Raw genomic sequence first — 19181 nt, forward strand, 5'->3', positions numbered from 1 at the left:
TCTGTCTATGAAGAAATAACATTAAAAATTTGGTGCACACTGAATAACGCGCGTCGCAGGTTATTTAACAGTGTGCACCACATTTTTGTCGAGCCTGCAACTTTTGTTGCAGAAAGCTCGACATAGGGATAGTGATCCGGCGGCGGCTACGGCGGCGGCGGCGGCGGCGGCGGCGGCGGCTACGGCGGCGGCGTTAGCTCACTTCTTAAAAGCTTTATATTTTAGAAGGTGGAAGACCTGGATGCTTCATACTTTGTATACAGATGCTTCATGTTACGAAGTTTCCGTCAGTCACATGTCCAATGTCCTTGACCTCATTTTCATGGTTCAGTGACCACTTGGAAAAAAAGTTCAAATTTTTTGTAATGTTGAATTCTCTCTTATTATAAGTAATAGGATAACTATATTTGATATGTGCGTACCTTGCAAGGTCCTTATGTCTGTCAGACAGTTTTCACTTGACCTCGACCTCATTTCATGGATCAGTGAACAAGGTTAAGTTTTGGTGGTCAAGTCCATATCTCAGATACTATAACCAATAGGGCTAGTATATTTGGTGTATGGAAGGACTGTAAGGTGTACATGTCCAACTGGCAGGTGTCATCTGACCTTGACCTCATTTTCATGGTTCAGTGGTTATAGTTAAATTTTTGTGTTTTGGTCTGTTTTTCTCATACTATATGCAATAGGTCTACTATATTTGTTGTATGGAATGATTGTAAGGTGTACATGTCTAGCGGGCAGATGTCATGTGACCTTGACCTCATTTTCATGGTTCAGTGGTCAAAGTTAAGTTTTTGAGTTATGGTCTTTTTATCTAATACTATATGCCAAAGGTCAACTATATTTGGTGTATGGAAATATTTTATGATCTTTATGTCAGTCGCCCAGGTTTTATTTGACCTTGACCTCATTTTCACGGTTCATTGCACAGTGTTAAGTTTTTGTGTTTTGGGCTATTTTTCTTCAACTATAAGTAATGGGTCAACTATATATGTTGTATAGAAGCATTGTTAGCTGTACATGTCTGCCTGGCATGGTTCATCTGACCTTGACCTCATTTTCAAGGTTCATTGGTCTTTGTTTAGTTATCTTGGTTAATGTTAAGTTTATGTGACAGTTGTAATAAAGCTTAGCTTTATACTTAGGACTATCAACATGATATCAATGATTAGTATAGAAGGCGAGACATTTCAGCGTGTGCACTCTTGTTTATGTTATTTCGAATAGACAGAAAAAAATATTACAGTCAGTTCTTATAATTCAATTCTAAATTCCATTTTAATCCGTAGAAAACCATGAAAAAACGTTGATGACGTCACGGTCACATGACTAAATTATGTCTATGGGCTCATAACAAAATAACTTCAGCCAATCAGAAGACGCGTTACATCTAAAAACTATGTTTATTTATTAATATGATATAGTGCAGAATTTCTTATTTTATGCTGGATGGTTATTCTTTTATTTTGACATCATGTCAGAAAAATGAAGACTTTCCTTACAAAGGATTGCTTGTTGTTTTCTTAACATCCAGTGGCAAATATTTGATGCATGTTCATGACACAAATAACTTGACAATTTATACAATAGGCAGTTCTTGTAATAATGGGTCGATCAAGATAGAGTGTGGGCCTGGAAATATGGACCGCCATCTAAAAATGACTATAATTTATATGGACAGAAATTTAACCTTGCAATAGGCCACCTACAAACTCATCAGGGTGGTTTTAACATGCTGAGAGTAAGGACAAACTTTTTACATGACGTCCAGAGACTAAATGATGAAGATGTTAGCAACTATAAGTCACTGAACAACCTTCAAAAATGAGCAAAACCCATAGTGTATACAGCAAGCTATAAAAGGTCTGAACATTTCAGAAAAGATGTAAAACAATTCAAACAAGAAAACCAGCAGCCTGATTTTTGTCATAAAACCTGAAAGGAACATAAAATTTACAGCAACAAATGCCAACCACTGATTGCTTACTATACATGTAGTTGTATTATGTTAGTTCATTAGAAGATATATAGGTGGTTAATAGATAGGATGTATAAGGTTTCAGTACCTGGACAGATTCTTTATAAGTTTAAGTCTTATGCTCAATGCTGTAGAAGGTACATGTCAGTCTGCCAGGTTTTGTCTGACCTTGACCTCATTTTCATGGTTTATTTGGCAATGTTAAGTTTTTATACGACCGCAAATTTAGAAAAAATTTTCGTCGTATATTGCTATCACGTTGGCGTCGGCGTCGTCGTCGTCGTCGTCGTCCGGTGTCCGAATACTTTTAGTTTTCGCACTCTAACTTTAGTAAAAGTGAATAGAAATCTATGAAATTTTAACACAAGGTTTATGACCATAAAAGGAAGGTTGGTATTGATTTTGGGAGTTTTGGTCCCAACATTTTAGGAATAAGGGGCCAGAAAGGGCCCAAATAAGCATTTTCTTGGTTTTCGCACCATAACTTTAGTTTAAGTTAATAGAAATCTATGAAATTTTGACACAAGGTTTATGACCACAAAAGAAAGATTGGGATTGATTTTGGGAGTTTTGGTTTCAATAGTTTAGGAATAAGGGGCCAATAAAGGGCCCAAATAAGCATTTTTCTTGGTTTTTGCACAATAACCTTAGGTTAAGTAAATGGAAATCTATGAAATTTAAACACAATGTTTATGACCACAAAAGAAAGGTTGGTATTGATTTTGGGAGTTTAGGACCCAACAGATTAGGAATTAGGGGCCAAAAAGGGACCCAAATAAGCATTTTTCTTGGTTTTCGCACTATAATGTTAGTATAAGTAAATACAAATTTATGAAATTTAAACACAAGGCTTATGACCATAAAAGGAAGGTTGGTATTGATTTTGGGAGTTTTGGTCCCAACAGTTTAGGAAAAAGGGGCCCAAAGGGTCCAAAATTAAACTTTGTTTGATTTCATCAAAATTGAATAATTGGGGTTCTTTGATATGCCGAATCTAACTGTATATGTAGATTCTCAACTTTTGGTCCCGTTTTCAAATTGGTCTACATTAAGGTCCAAAGGGTCCAAAATTAAACTTAGTTTGATTTTGACAAAAAATGAATCGGTTGGGTTCTTTGATATGTTGAATCTAAAAATGTACTTAGATTCTTGATTATTGAAGTTTTTTTGGTCCAGTTTTCAAATTGGTCTACATTAAGGTCCAAAGGGTCCAAAATTAAACTTTGTTTGATTTCATCAAAAATTGAATCCTTGGGGTTCTTTGATATGCCAAATCTAACTGTGTATGTAGATTCTTCATTTTTGGTCCTGTTTTCAAATTTCAAATTCTACATTAAAGTCCAAAGGGTCCAAAATTAAACTAAGTTTGATTTTAACAAAAATTGAATTCTTGGGCCTCTTTGATATGCTGAATCTAAACATGTACTTAGATTTTTGATTATGGGCCCAGTTTTCAAGTTGGTCCAAATCAGGATCTAAAATTATTATATTAAGTATTGTGCAATAGCAAGTCTTTTCAATTGCACAGTATTGTGCAATGGCAAGAAATATCTAATTGCACAATATTGTGAAATAGCAAATTTTTTTTTAATTAGAGTTATCTTTCTTTGTCCAGAATAGTAAGCAAGAAATATCCTATTTGTGCAATAGCAAGAATTTTTTTTAATTGGAGTTATCTTTCTTTGTCCAGAATCAACTTAAATCTTTGTTATATACAATATACAATGTATATACACTTTTTACTACCAACTGATAAATTTAAATAATCTTTACCATTCAGTGATAACAAGCAGTTTTTTTACATCTTAATATTTTATGATGTATTTAAATGAGTAGTTATTGTTGCAAACTCCATTAGAAATTTGAATTGATATCAGTTTTGAAAAAGGGAAACGGGGATGTGAAAAAAAAGGGGGGGGGGGTTAAATTTTTCTCATTTCAGATTTCATAAATAAAAAGAAAATTTCTTCAAACATTTTTTTGAGAGGATTAATATTCAACAGCATAGTGATTTGCTCAAAGGCAAAAAAAACCTTTTAAGTTCATTAGACCACATTCATTCTGTGTCAGAAACCTATGCTGTGTCAACTATTTAATTTTAGATTTAAAAAGTTTGAAGAAGAAATCTTTAATTGATTTGTAAAATCTTGGCATTTGTTTTGTGTAAAAAAAAACCATGTAATGTCAAAAATTTGATCACAATCCAAATTCAGAGCTGTATCATGCTTGAATGTTTTGTCCATACTTGCCCCAACTGTTCAGGGTTCGACCTCTGCGGTCGTATAAAGCTGCGCCCTGCGGAGCACCTGGTTGTGTTTTGGTCTGGTTTTTTGTCGAGCCTGCAACTTTTGTTGCAGAAAGCTCGACATAGGGATAGTGATCTGGCGGCAGCGGCTACGGCGGCGGCGTTAGCTAACTTCTTAAAAGGTTTATATTTTAGAAGGTGAAAGACCTGGATGCTTCATACTTTGTATATAGATGCCTCATGTTACGAAGTTTCCGTCAGTCACATGTCCAATGTCCTTGACCTCATTTTCATGGTTCAGTGACCACTTGAAAAAAAAGTTCAGCATTTTTGTAATGTTGAATTCTCTCTTATTATAAGTAATAGGGTAACTATATTTGGTATGTGCGTACCTTGCAAGGTCCTCATGCCCGTCAGACAGTTTTCACTTGACCTCGACCTCATTTCATGGATCAGTGAACAAGGTTAAGTTTTGGTGGTCAAGTCCATATCTCAGATACTATAAGCAATAAGGCTAGTATATTTGGTGTATGGAAGGACTGGAAGGTGTACATGTCCAACTGGCAGGTGTCATCTGACCTTGACCTCATTTTCATGGTTCAGTGGTTATAGTTAAGTTTTTGTGTCTTGGTCGGTTTTTCTCGTACTTTATGCAATAGGTCTACTATATTTGTTGTATGGAATGATTGTAAGGTGTACATGTCTAGCGGGCAGATGTCATCTGAACTTGACCTCATTTTCATGGTTCAGTGGTCAAAGTTAAGTTTTTAAGTTTTGGTCTTTTTATCTAATATTATATGCCAAAGGTCAACTATATTTGGTGTATGGAAATATATTATGATCTATGTGTCAGTCCCGCAGGTTTATTTGACCATGACCTCAATTGCACGGTTCATTGCACAGTGTTAAGTTTTTGTGTTTTGGTCTATTTTTCTTACTAAAACTATAAGTAATAGGTCAACTATATTTGTTGTATGGAAGCTTTGTTAGCTGTACATGTCTGCCTGGCATGGTTCATCTGACCTTGACCTTATTTTCATGGTTCATTGGTCTTTGTTTAGCTATCTTGGTTAATGTTAAGTTTATGTGACAGTTGTAATAAAGCTTTATACTTAGGACTATCAACATAATTTCAATGATTAGTAAAGAAGGCGAGACATTTCAATGTGTGCGCTCTTGTTTTAAGTTCTATAAGTAATTGCAGTCAACTATATAAGTGTATAAAATGATTGTAAGGTATACACATTATTTAAGCCGGTATCATATGTGACCTTGACCTCATTTTCATGGTTCATTGGTTAATGTAAAGTATTTGTGTTTCGGTCTGTTTTTCAAATTCTTAAAGTAATGAGGTCAGCTATTATTGGTGAATGAAATAATTGTTAGTTGTACATATCTGTCTGGCATGTATTATCTGACCCTTGATCATGGTTCATTGGTCAATGATACATTTTTGTAATTTTGTCAGTCTGTCGGACACTATAAGCCACAGGTCAACTATATTTAGTGTATTGAATAATTGTAATGTATACATGTCTGTCTTGTCTGGTTTATCTGACCGTGACCTCATTTTCATAGAACATTGATAAAGTTAAGTTTATGTTCAAACTTTATGTTACAGAATTTCAACATAAATTCAATGATAAGTAAAACAGGCAAGACATTTCAGCCTTTGTATTCTTGTTATGAGGTAGGAGTACTGATATAAAACCATAATTATTGACAACTGCCATGATCAACAAACAATCAGAGACATGTTGGAAACAAAGGGGTTATCTTTATTTGTCTATAACTGAGATAGGTAGCCTTATTTGTGCTCACTGTAGATATGTTAATGCTTTAATCTGACTCGCTCAAACAAATTTGTTAAACTCATATTCTTACAAATGTTCCGGTGGCATGTTTAGTCACGAGGAGAAACATATGCATATGACTTAAGTACGACCCGGGTCCACTAGTGTCTCCTGTTAAACAATCAAATACATGGCCCTTATCTATGTTTTTTGTATTGCTTCTTTCTTGCTTTGCTGGTTTATATGCGGGGATATTTATATGAATTTTAAGCACAGTCCCCTTGGTCTCCTCCAGCTGAGCAATCAATTTACCGAAATGTTCGTCTCCTTTTGAGTCGCACTGCCATAAACATCGTTATTGTAGAGTATTTAACATTTAAAATCATCAGACCCTTAAATTGTTATTGTAATTACCAAACCTGTGTTATACATAGTTTTCTGTTTCTGTTTTGGAAGTTTAACTGACTCAGAATAATTATTATTGTATCTTTGACATTGCTTTTTGAAGGGCATAAACTTGGTAAAGGAAAGACTTGTAGATGTTGACTGTCGGACTGAAGGATGTCAGTTCCTCTCATCCATGTGGTTTTAATTTACGAAAAAGAAAAACGAAGAGTATATCTTTTATTTTGAAGAAATATCTTCCTTTTCAAAACCTTAATAACCATGAATATTTTTTTCTTAGGTCTTAGATGAATGGTTGCCTCCCTGGAATCTTCTTACTCATAAATTCATATAAGAAAACTTTCTCTCAAGATGTCATTTCCTGCAGAATTATTCTTTTCTTTTATCCGGCATTTACAAAAATAAAAACCAAGAATATTACATTTATTTTCCATCAGAATTATGTTACTTTTTTATTTCCCAAATCTAGACAAAAATGCTGGTTTTAGGTATTTGCTAGAACATCTGGTGGGTCCATCGTCTATTAATACAGCATCAGTTATTTTACAGTCATAACAACAGGCAGCAAGATTGTAGGTTGATCCTCCAAAAGCTTCGAAACAACCAAGACATCCCATCAAACAGGATCGGCGGACATCTCTTGGGTCACATGCTAGTCCATATGGCGACATCTGAACTGACAGGACAATACATAGACTTGACACAAATATGTGTAACCATACTACCTGAAATAAATATCGTGATATCATGCTTAATCGAAACAAGAGGCTGCATTTGTCTGTAGACCCAAGCACATACAGTGCTTAATCGAAACAATAAGCTACATTTGTCTGTAGACCCAAGCACCTACAGTGCTTAATCGAAACAAGAGGCTGCATTTGTCTGTAGACCCAAGCACCTACAGTGCTTAATCAATAATCAATTAATTACCGATTTCTTGTTGAGTAAAATATCAATTCGTTCATTTTCAGGTGTTTTTCGACCGAAGTAATAAACAATTTAACATAACATCTACCTAAATTAAAAACTCAATGATTTTTCTTGCCTATTCTACACATATTGCATTAGGGTGGTGTTGATGGAAGATCTGCGGTTAAATTATTTCACAACTTCAAATCTGGGCGATTCAGCTTTCAGTTAATTGTTGAAATGGGTGAGTGATTGGTGAAATACTAGAAAGTAATAATCATATATCGAATTCAAAGGATCACCTTTTGTGTTATCATTCTTTATCTTAAAATACGATTTGAAAGTACTTGCAGTTACCGAAAGCTTGTTTAAAGCCGAAAACAATTAATGATAAAAAATCATACATCAGAGTCTTAAATCAACTAAAACACATCCCAGGGATTTAGTATGATGGCGTGTGCAATGCCAAAAAAAAAAGTATCGACAGGAGTAGGATAGTTAGGAGATATGTATTTACATATTTGACTTGGATTCCTCCACGAGGGGCTTCAATAATGGTACATATTTCAGGTGCGAATCCAGGAATGTGAAAAGGTGGGGCCTAGTAGGCCAACGTTTGGCCTGATGATAGTAAAAAAAAAACTGTATGTTTTTATTATATACGAAGCTTCATTAGGGGTTGGTGAAATCTGCCTCTGTTTCATAATAGTGTATTATCGGAAACGGGATATTTGATTTTTGTATATAAGAGGTGAATAAGTTCCCAAAAATATTCTATGAATTCAATTCAGGCACTGAAGTAAAATTATGTTGGTTTTTTTTTTTTAATTTTGGTGTCGATCTGCAATTTAAAAAAGATACCGCCGAGGAAAATATATGATATAGATACAATGGATATGCGTTGATTCTTTAAAAAAAAAACCATGAGCCCAGATCTCATTAAATGTTGTGATAGTCGGTGCTTTGCTTTTGCGCCAATTGGCATTTCTTTTTCGCCAAAAAAATCTTTCGTTTGCGCCAAAAAAGAAATCTATCGTTTGCGGCAATATTACAGGTAAATACAGGTAAATAGTATAAAACGTAGAATTTTTCAAAAGAGAATTTTAAAAATAAAAACAGTTTTAATCGAGATCGTTATCATAAAATCATACAAATAATGTTTTACACCTTGATAAAACTATACAAGTAATGTTACAACAATGTTATATAAAAAACACAGTTCTGTTATATATATATAAGTACGTCTGAGTCAGTGACAACTCTACAACAGATTTAATCCATCGGATCACCAGCAATGAAGATGATACATGACTGTGTACATTATGTATATACAACTCGTCCCGGCGACGGAAGAACAAAAAATTTGCGAAAGCAAATTTACAGATCTAACATTGTTGGGTTGATGTTTAGACGAGTTGTATATATATATATATATATATAATATTATATATATATATATATAAACGAGTCTAAATTGAAAACTACGTTCAAACCTATGATTGCGTTGGATAAAAACCGCAATTTTTATACGTGTGCATGTAAAACAAATTTCGTTGTAGGAGGGTTTAAAAACAGCACAAACAACATTTTCCAAAAGACCAAAAAAGTGAAAAAGTATATTTAAACAAAACGCATTTGACTAACAGGTCGAACAACTTATGTTCTTTAACCCTGCTGACTGCCATTGTCGATTGCCAAATAAAATTGATCACAAGATGTAACAAAATGGATCTTAATATAAATTTAATACTAAACAGAAAACAAGTAACTTGTGGTCACGATGTTATGCCACAAAAATAGGGTGTTAATATTTTTTTTGTACACCAGATCCGGATTTCGACAATAAATGTCTCTTCAGTGATGTTAGGGATCGAAACGGTATTTGGAAGGCCATATACAATGTACCCTCATTTTTAGATAGACTCTTGAATTTTAAGAGTCAATATAGGATGAACGGATCATATAAACCGGAGGGAAAATATGATACAAGCCCAAACGAAAAAATATAAACGAGTCTAAATTGAAAACTACGTTTAAACCTATTATTGCGTTGGATAAAAACCGCAATTTTTATACGTGTGCATGTAAAACAAATTTCGTTGTAGAAGGGTCTAAAAACAGCACAAACAACATTTTCCAAAAGACCAAAAAAAGGGAAGAAGTATATTTAAACAAAACGCATTTGACTAACAGGTCGAACAACTGATGTTCTTTAACCCTGCTGACTGCCATTGGCGATTGCCAAATAAAATTGATCACAAGATGTAACAAAATGGATATATATCTATATATGTTATATATATATGTTCCGGACCATATGAGTATTTGGACCATACGCGTATGGCCATGACCATATGGGTAAATACTCATATGGTCCGAGCGTACGCGTATGGTCGGGGTAAGTTAATACTCTGTTACAGTTAACTTTGAATATTCTAAACTCTTCATATGGTATGAACGTTACTTAAAAATACGCTATCATATAGGTCATTTTATTATCATATTATAATAAAGAGATGAACTGAATAAAAATAAGAAGTATCACACATTTAATTTTGCTACCTAGTCAAAACTATAATAAAAACATTTTATACCGAAGTGTGGTCCAAATACTCATATGTTCCGGAACATATATATACCTAAATAAATAATAAAACATAAAAGAAAGCACTATAAACTGGAATAAAATATGTATAAACCTAAGTAACTCTCAGTTTTGTATTAAAAAATAGTATGAACTCACCCAAATATCCAGGGGAGTTATATAGAAACAAATCGTAAAGAGCAATGAACATTTAACTTTTCCGTTATATATTACTATTATAACATGTAAAATGGCGCCAATGAAGTTTTAATTTTTTACGCAAATGAATACACACTTGTGGCGCAAATGAAATACAACCTTGTGGCGCAAATGAAATACAACCTTGTGGCGCAAAATGAAATACAACCTTGTTGCGCAAATGAAAGCGGTTTGGATTGATTAAAAATTGGCGCAAATGAAATTCGCCCGTGATAGTAAAAGGTTAACTGGTAGTGGTCGGGAGCATTTTTATTTTAAACGTGTCAAGTTTTAAAATAAATTATTTTCAGCTATTTTACGAACAAAGGATGGGTAGATACAAGTCTTTTTATGAATATTCAATTACTGGTATACATGTCTTCCTTTTCAAGTTGTTTAACAAATATGAGGGGGGACAGACAAACCAAACACTTTTATAAAACTGATGAAAACACGAAACATACAAGCATATAAAACTAGACCTTATACCCAACCTTCAGCAAAAACTTGTGTCGATTCTTTTAAAGCAAAATATTTTTGCTGTATTTATATGTTGTAAGTTTTTATGTCACGAGACAAACAGCAGAAAATACAAACACAAAAAAAAGGATACATGCACATGGTAAAATATCAACAATAATTAAATATGTTTCGGCGGTTGTCTGCTCTATAGTCGGGTTGTTGTCTCTTTGACACATTCCCCATTTCCATTCTCAATTTTATTCAAGTCTCATTTAATATTTAACTGAAATTATAATTTAAAATTGAGAATGGAAATGGGGAATGTGTCAAAGAGACAACAACCCGACCATAGAAAAAAACAACCTCAGTTGTTAAATACGTTTTAAAACTATTTTGCTTGACTTCTTCTTGCCATCGAATAATTTAGTTTTTGTTTATTTACCATAAGAAAATAAACAGCTATTGTCTTACCTTCATATTTGAATCTCTTGTCTTTGTTGGTATCTTTCATCTGTGAAAACTGTTCTGATTTCATCTTTTTATTCGTGTTTTCGTCATAACTATTTGGTCATTTCCGCTAAGGAAAGGCAGTCTGCCCCCTTCAGATTGTGTGTGAATTTCGTGAATAAAAGAATAATATTGCCGGAAACTTTTAACTGTCCATTTGAAGACTAAAGGGAAATAACGATTTCTAATTAACATCAATAAATACAATATCAAAATCACTTCTTATTATATTAATTGCATAGAGATATCAATTAATGATATTTTTAGTACTCCGTATGAAATTTTACATTTATTGTCAATAAATAGGTGTCAAAGTTACATTAACATCTTTTAAAATAGACGGATGAGTGGATCGCCTCGGACGTCAATGAACGATTCAAAGTATGAATGAATAAACATGGAGTAACTTCTAAGACCAAGAAATGACGAGGATAAATAACAAAAGTGAGGCATTTGCAGCATCAAAGAGTTTGGACAATACTTTGACTAATATATTGGCCTTTTTTTTTTTTAATATTCAAGTTCATTGAATTATAAATTTTAGTTATATCGACATGTTTACACAAAGAATTTCTATTTTTCGGTGGTTGTGTTACTGTTTCATATTTTGCCAAAAAGTAGTATATATTGTGATCTGTTCAAAAATATAATAAAAAGATAGGTCACCGAGCATTTTTTGAAGCTACAGGTTGTGCCAAAATGGCACATTTTGTATGGATTATAAAGGGAAAACATCATTATGTGATTAGAAGCTTAACTAAATGATAGAATTGTAAAATAAAATACGAAAAGATAGCTTTTAGAAAATACTTTAAGAATATCAAAAGAAAATATAGGGTAATCGCAGATTTTTTCCCCAGCCAGAATATAAAATAGCAAAAATTCATGTAGATTCGATCAGAAAATGCACTATTTCAGAGTTGCTTCCCCTTAAAATACAATTTTTATATAAACAGTAAAATTCAAGCATAAATAATCTACGATTGTTATAATATTTTAATATCTTTAAGTTAAAATTTAATACATTTCTTCTTTTAATTGAAAATTACATGAGTTATCTGCATTCCTGATCATATTTTGCTAATTTGGTTGAAAATCTTGACCGTAGATGCTCTGTTACGTTACAATTCAAGATAACAAAAGACAACAATACCACTATCGATTCTGAATACACGACAAACGCTATCGTTCAACGAATGCAAGTTCTTTTAAAATATCTTCTCACCTTCATCTAAGATATACTGCAGAAAAGGCCGATTTAATACATTAAGCGTCTAACCTAAATATACATATCTGAAAATCATACCTGAAAATGGTTGTCCACGGGTGCGCTATTTGGACTAAGTAGTGATATACTGACCAATTATTTGACCATCACTTATTATGTCGAATGATATTTCATCTTTGACATAATTTGCCTTATCTGTTTGTGTGTGTGGGTGGATAATTTAGTGAATAGAGAAGCAACTGCATGGTATAACTTATAAACGGAACTTAATAAGGAGGAGGCATGCCTTTGAATAAAAATTGGAAAACAGAGATCAATTGACATATACGTTAAATACTATACGTCAAAGTTCGGCCTTTAACAATGAGCAAAACCTTTACGCAAAGTAAGATATAAATAAGGCATCGAAATGACAAATGTTAAACAATCCAAACGAGAAAACTTACGGCCTGGTAAAGGACAAAACAATAAACGGTATAAAAAAGGATATACAACAAAAGAAGACAGCCACGGATTTGGGACAGGCACATACAGAATGTGGCGAGCTCAACATGTTTGATGACGCAAATCCTTCCCTTAAACCTGGGAAAGTGGTGTAACAATACAGCACAAAAAAAGTCATGAACAAACTATACAAATCAGTTAAAAAGGGCTTCACTCATCAAATCGACACCATAAACTAGATTCCCTCTCCACTCTGAGGTAACTGTACTATAACAAAGTCAATGTAAGACTTTTGAGATATCATTGTGTCTGGGTGACACAAATGGTCCCCCCGCAGATACAAAATGTAATTTAAAATGCACAAAGTTGACCATGGGGGCATTAGGTCTATGGTTCAATGTAAGAGGAGTTATTCTGAAGCGATATGCACCTCTTATGCAAGTAATACTCCAAACTGTGAAAATATTCAAACTATCTCCCAAAAGGGCAAATAATAATAAAAATCAAAACCCTTATAGCTACATGCGCACCTTCAATATGGTGTCACCATATCACAGTAGCATGGGTTCGAATCCCGGCGAGGGAAGAACCAAAAATTTGCGAAAGCAAATTTACAGATCTAACATTGTTGGGTTGATGTTTAGACGAATTGTATATACATTATGTACACAGCCATGTATCACCATCATTGATGGCGATCCGATGGATACTTCTGTTGTAGAGTTGTCACTGACTCAGACGTACTTATGAATATAATTATTTTCTGTGACTGTATATTACATTAATTTGTAGGATCCTTTACTACAGATAATTTAGCTGATCTGTAACAATAACATCTTCATGCCTTATATATCATGTACTGCAGTACGCCGCTAGATTAAAACTGACGTGGAAAGGTAACACACGGCCAGCGAAAGCTCTTTTTTTGAGAGCCCAGGTGGTCGTGTGGTCTAGCGGGGCGGCTGCAGTGCAGGCGATTTGGTGTCATGATATCACAGTAGCATGGGTTCGAATCCCGGCGAGGGAAGAACCAAAAATTTGCGAAAGCAAATTTACAGATCTAACATTGTTGGGTTGATGTTTAGACGAGTTATATATATATATATATATATATATATATATACAAACAGCCATCAAAGTGAAATATTCCTATTATTTAAACTGTAGCAGGAGTTTTCTGGAATTACTATACATTTTGTATATATATATAATGGGATGGACAGACAAGGGTAAAACAATATGTGTCCAATTTTCAGTTTCGAGGGGAATAAAAACACCAATAAAATACCCACAAAAGGCACCAAGTACAGATTTGACCGTACTCATAGTTACTGAAAGCTAGTTAGAAACCACTTAAAAATTGGGAGAGATCCGTTTGCGAAAAAATGCGTCCTTTCGCGCCACACCTTTTTTCCTATGTTACGTTTGCGCCACCTGTTTTAAAATTTCATGGAATCATGTGCCAAAAAAAAAAAAAAAAAAAACCATTGCGCAAATTAGAAGAAAAATTACTTCCCTCCTCCTTTATTCGGACTTGGAACCGGCAGTTTACACGGCAAATGTTTGCTTTTCTGAAACATATTATCTTCTTACTGCTGCTGCATGGGTACTTCCCAATTTAATGTATGTAGTAGCTTGTAACTTCACTTTATTGTCCAAAAACATAAACATTGAAGGATAAAATGCATAAAACAGTTCAATATCATTCATGTAGAATGCGGCTGCTCCATTACTGGTACCTCTTGACTCAGTGGCGGTTTCAGAGGGGCAAAGAGGGCGTACGCCCCCCCCCCCCTCTGCGCGGGCCTTTTTTTAATTTTGTAAAATGATTAATCAGACTAGACTTCGTGAACTTTGCCATTTCCTGTGTACTGTAGTATTTTATTTTAATGCGACAATTCTTTACTTATAAATATATTTTTCGTTGGAATTTACTGATTGACAAAGTCATGTCATTCTCTATGGTGGGGTTAAACAGTGCGTCGAAAAAAAACGTCGCTTAGTCATTCTGAAATTCAAATAACAGTGACACATTGCTTAGGCTGGGGATGACAATCATGACACCTTTAAAGCGACACAGGATTGAGCAAGAACGCATTAACTTCTATTTCACTATTCCACCAAGCAATCTATAGACTATTACATATTACACCCACATGAAAAAAAATTCCATGGCAATATTATTTACCTACGAAAACATGTTTAACCCCAAACGCCCCAGCCAATTTAAAAATAACATAGCTGAATAATGATCCCCAGTCAGTATAAGCTCTATAGATATATTTAAAGTCTAAGGTACGAACCATTTAATTTGAGGAGACAGTCTGAGATATTTGAGTGAAAAAAAATAACTGATTTTTGCCTTAAACAAAAATTCTGGCTGTATTTGGATTGACAACAATAATCATGTCCACTGTTTTTGCTATTAGAAACAAAAATTTCCAACAGAATTATTTAGCATTAAATGAACATGATGAATAAAAACGGGCATTTTTTTTTTTTGGTGGCAGGGGTTTGCATGTCTGAACTCTGAACGGAATGTCTGTTTCGCCGAACTGATTTTTTCAAGACCAGACTGCAACCTTCCTGATGGGTGTGGCCTTTATGTCTCCATTTGTCGACCGTCATTCATAAATTCGTTGTCATTAATTCAGACTCATTCTCAGCCTTTGATTGATTTGGAACCCCTCACTTCCCTTAATTTTGTTGGGTTAAACTTATCAACAAAACATTTGGATAAGAAATTGCTTGTTTGTCTTTTTTTAACTTGTGCCGGCCGTATTGTAAATTTCATTGAATACCCCGGCGTATATCTTGTTTACAACAAGAAATCTGTAAAGTTATGATAACTTAACTAGCTTACAACAAAACAGCGAGAATTTTCCATGTCTATTTTTCAGGCTATTGACAAGTCCCACATCAAATTTATCAGTTCATAGCTTTGGATCCATACTATCATTATATGATAGACAATCAATAGAGAGAATACAGCATCGAAAATATCCAACCCTTACACTTTGCAGCAACTACAAAATATACATGCCCCACGTCAGTAACCGTTTGAAAGTGCATATTACACTTATTTTATGTTTTAGCCCCAAAAAGGTCCCAATTTTTTTTTAAACTTCGCCCCCTTTACAAAATCCTGGATCCGCCCCTGTCTCTTGTGGTAGATAGTTTCAACCCATTCGCATGACTGGAACAAAGCACTGTGTCATCAACATATGTGGCTAAAACATAATCAGCAAAAGCTTCTATTTTCTTCTCTTTTTGACATATCTTGTATAAATATTCAGCAAAGCAATAAGTTTTATTCTCTCTCTGTACATTGACTGTCTAATGCATTTTAAGTCATTTCTCTCCAGATGCTCATTTTCTTGGTGAAATATCTCCAAACATATGATACTTTTTAAGCCAAAAATAAGAATAAATATATATTTATCATTAATACCTGAGACTACTATAGTTATAGTAGTCTCAGTTAATACTTATGAAATACATGAGTACAGGTAAAATTGGCGCAAATGAGTTCCGAAAATTGGCGCAATTGATACATTTGGAAAACAAAATTAGGCGCAAATGATACCCCTGAAAAACAGCAATTGGCGCAAAAGGACTGCTGCCTTAAAATTAATGTATCTAAGACTAATATACAAAATCAGTACACATCCAAAATATAATGGATTTAGTAAAAACTTATTTAACAGTCAGAGAAAATCTAGTGCAATGCCAAAATATAGGTATAGACAGAATATATTCAATCTGTTATCCTGTTCTTTGTCTTTAAACGAAAAACGTTTTAAAATGCCACCAGGTTAATTGCAGTTTACCAAACTATATTTGTGCAAAACTTATGTAACAAAATAAAACAATGAAAACTAGGTTCGTTATACGCCAACATTTTACGAGATATTCCACAAGTGTAACAATTCTGGTATTAGATCACCATTCGACACCACGACCAGGGTTTCCCCTTATGAAATGAACTACAGGATCCTACTGGAGATTACTTCACATGTTCTTTTCTCAAAATGGTTCTTCTTACCGAGAAAAAACTTGTAGGGTCGATATTTTTCTTGGACGGTGAATAGCAAGATAAAAGTTTATTACCTTTCGCTGCATGGGTGTCCAGTACAAATGTTATTGCGGAATTATGGGCGTGATTGCATGTAATTGTAATAATATCCGTAGCTATCATGTCTAATGAAAATAAAAATGAAAATATAGTTAGAATTAATATTTTCTCAGAAAAAATACATAAAATATATAACTCGATTGTAATACCGCTTCACATATGGTACAATTAAAGATGAATAAATGTCATTCGGTATTGTGATAACTTATAATGCTTGGTAATTAGAAAAAGAGAATGCTGAAGTATTTTTATTCTTATCTTAGCAGTGACGGGAAATGTTCGATTTTGAGACGGTCTAGCTATTAAAGATTCGTACGTTGTCTTAGAACAAATACCACAACAGTAAGAAGGTAGATATGTAATTTTAATAATAAACTCGACATAAAGATTCTTATATCATGGAGACTATGTTTTATTTGCCTTTTGACATCAGTAAATTTCACGGTGAAAAAAAAAATCCGTTGCTTATAATGCTCCGCCTTTACCTGAATAAAACTGTATTTATATAGTTTCTATTGTTTGATTCTCCGTAGCTGCCGGTTTCAGCCTACTGACGAGGTACTTGATTGAAAGGCGCGTTCCGCATACACCAAAATAAGCATGCCCATATGGCTTCGAAAAATCTGAAATTTGACAGTGTCACTAAAATGTGTCTGATCTCTTAAATTGTGTTAACAAGTTAGTAAAAATTTCTTATGATTTTTTTTATAAACTCAAACTAGTGCCCAATACATTTTCAATCCTTTAAAAAAAATATATTGGAGCCAAAGAATTCCATCTATATAAAATCGAAAACTTTAAATATAAAGAACTGTTGTGTAAGGGTCCCAGATAGTGCAGCAGTATTCGAGTTTTGGTATAATAAGGGTTTGGTATGCTCGGTCTTTGATGTTTACTGAGTTTATCTTTAAATTTCTTCTGATGAATCCAAGGGTCTTATTTGCTTTTGATGTCATGTTCTGAATGTGTTTGTTCCATTTTATGATACAGGTATACCTAAATATTTTGCATTTTCAACTGACTCAAGAATGTGACCGTGCATGTTATAATAAAAATGGCTAGGTGTTTTCTTTGTGATCACTCGAAGTATGTTACATTTGTCAGGGTGGAACTGCATTAGCCAGTCTTGTTCCCATTTGATTGTCCCTTCTAGATCTTCCTGGAGTGTAAGGCAATCTGACGTTGATTTAATCTGTCGGTAAATGATGGTATCGTCAGCAAAGAGCCTGATTTGACTGTGATGTAAATAGCCAGGTAAGTCATTAATGTATATTAAAAATAGTATTGGACCTAATACAGTGCCCTGAGGAACAATCTATTTTTTGTGACAAGTCGAAAACAATGTTTTTCTTCCAATTTAAGCATTACATATAGTGGCAGCTGAGGGAGAAACAAACAATTTTTTCCCAGAAAATCAAATGGTTGCTGCCTTACCAGGATGATGTTTGTCTCCTTTTTTGAAATCCAGTGTTACATTTGCATGGTTCCAATCACGAGGTACTTTTCCTGTTTGCATTAATTTTGTAAAAGTTAGAGTGAGTATGTCTGTGCATGTGTTGATGTTTTCTTTTAGCACTATTCCAGTAACGTTATCTAGTCCAGTTGCCTTTTTTGGATTTATATTTTTAATTAATTTATAGATGCCTTCTCTGTTGATATCTATATATATGTTGTCCATCATTGGATGTGTTGATGGACCTTTGTCAGGGATAACTGCATTAGTCTCGGATGTAAAAGCTGATTTAAATTGTTATTAGCTTTTTTTCAAGGGATCTGTATAAAGTAAACCTTCACTCCTAAGAGGTACAATACCAGTGTTTTCATTGTTTTGACCTTTTATGTATGAACAGATTTTTTTAAGTAAGGTTGTTTGTTAAATCTCGGATTTTCAGTCTCTTGTTTTTCAATGTCAAAAATCATGTTTTCGATATAATTCCAATAGGCACAATTCTCATCTCTTTCTGTAATTGTGTTTTAATTTGTTTGAATTTTTAAATATGTTTGCTATCATGTTTTTCTTTTTATATAATTTCTTTTTCTTATTTATCAGTTTTTTTTCAATTTTGAATCTATCTATGGTAGGTGGGTTTTATTACCTATTAGCTTAGTTGGTATATGCTTTTGGATACTTTCTGTTGTTTTTGTTTTAAATAAATTCCACATATTGTCTCTATCAAGTTCTAATTTGTGTTTTTCCATATGTGTGTATATTTCTTTTAAATCTTTTCCAATTGTTTTCCCAGTCTGCTTTCTTGTAAATGAATACTTCATGTGGTGACTGTTTGGCTTT

The sequence above is a fragment of the Mytilus galloprovincialis genome, chromosome 3 (genome assembly GCF_965363235.1).
Source record: "Mytilus galloprovincialis chromosome 3, xbMytGall1.hap1.1, whole genome shotgun sequence".
Taxonomy (NCBI): Eukaryota; Metazoa; Mollusca; class Bivalvia; order Mytilida; family Mytilidae; genus Mytilus; species Mytilus galloprovincialis.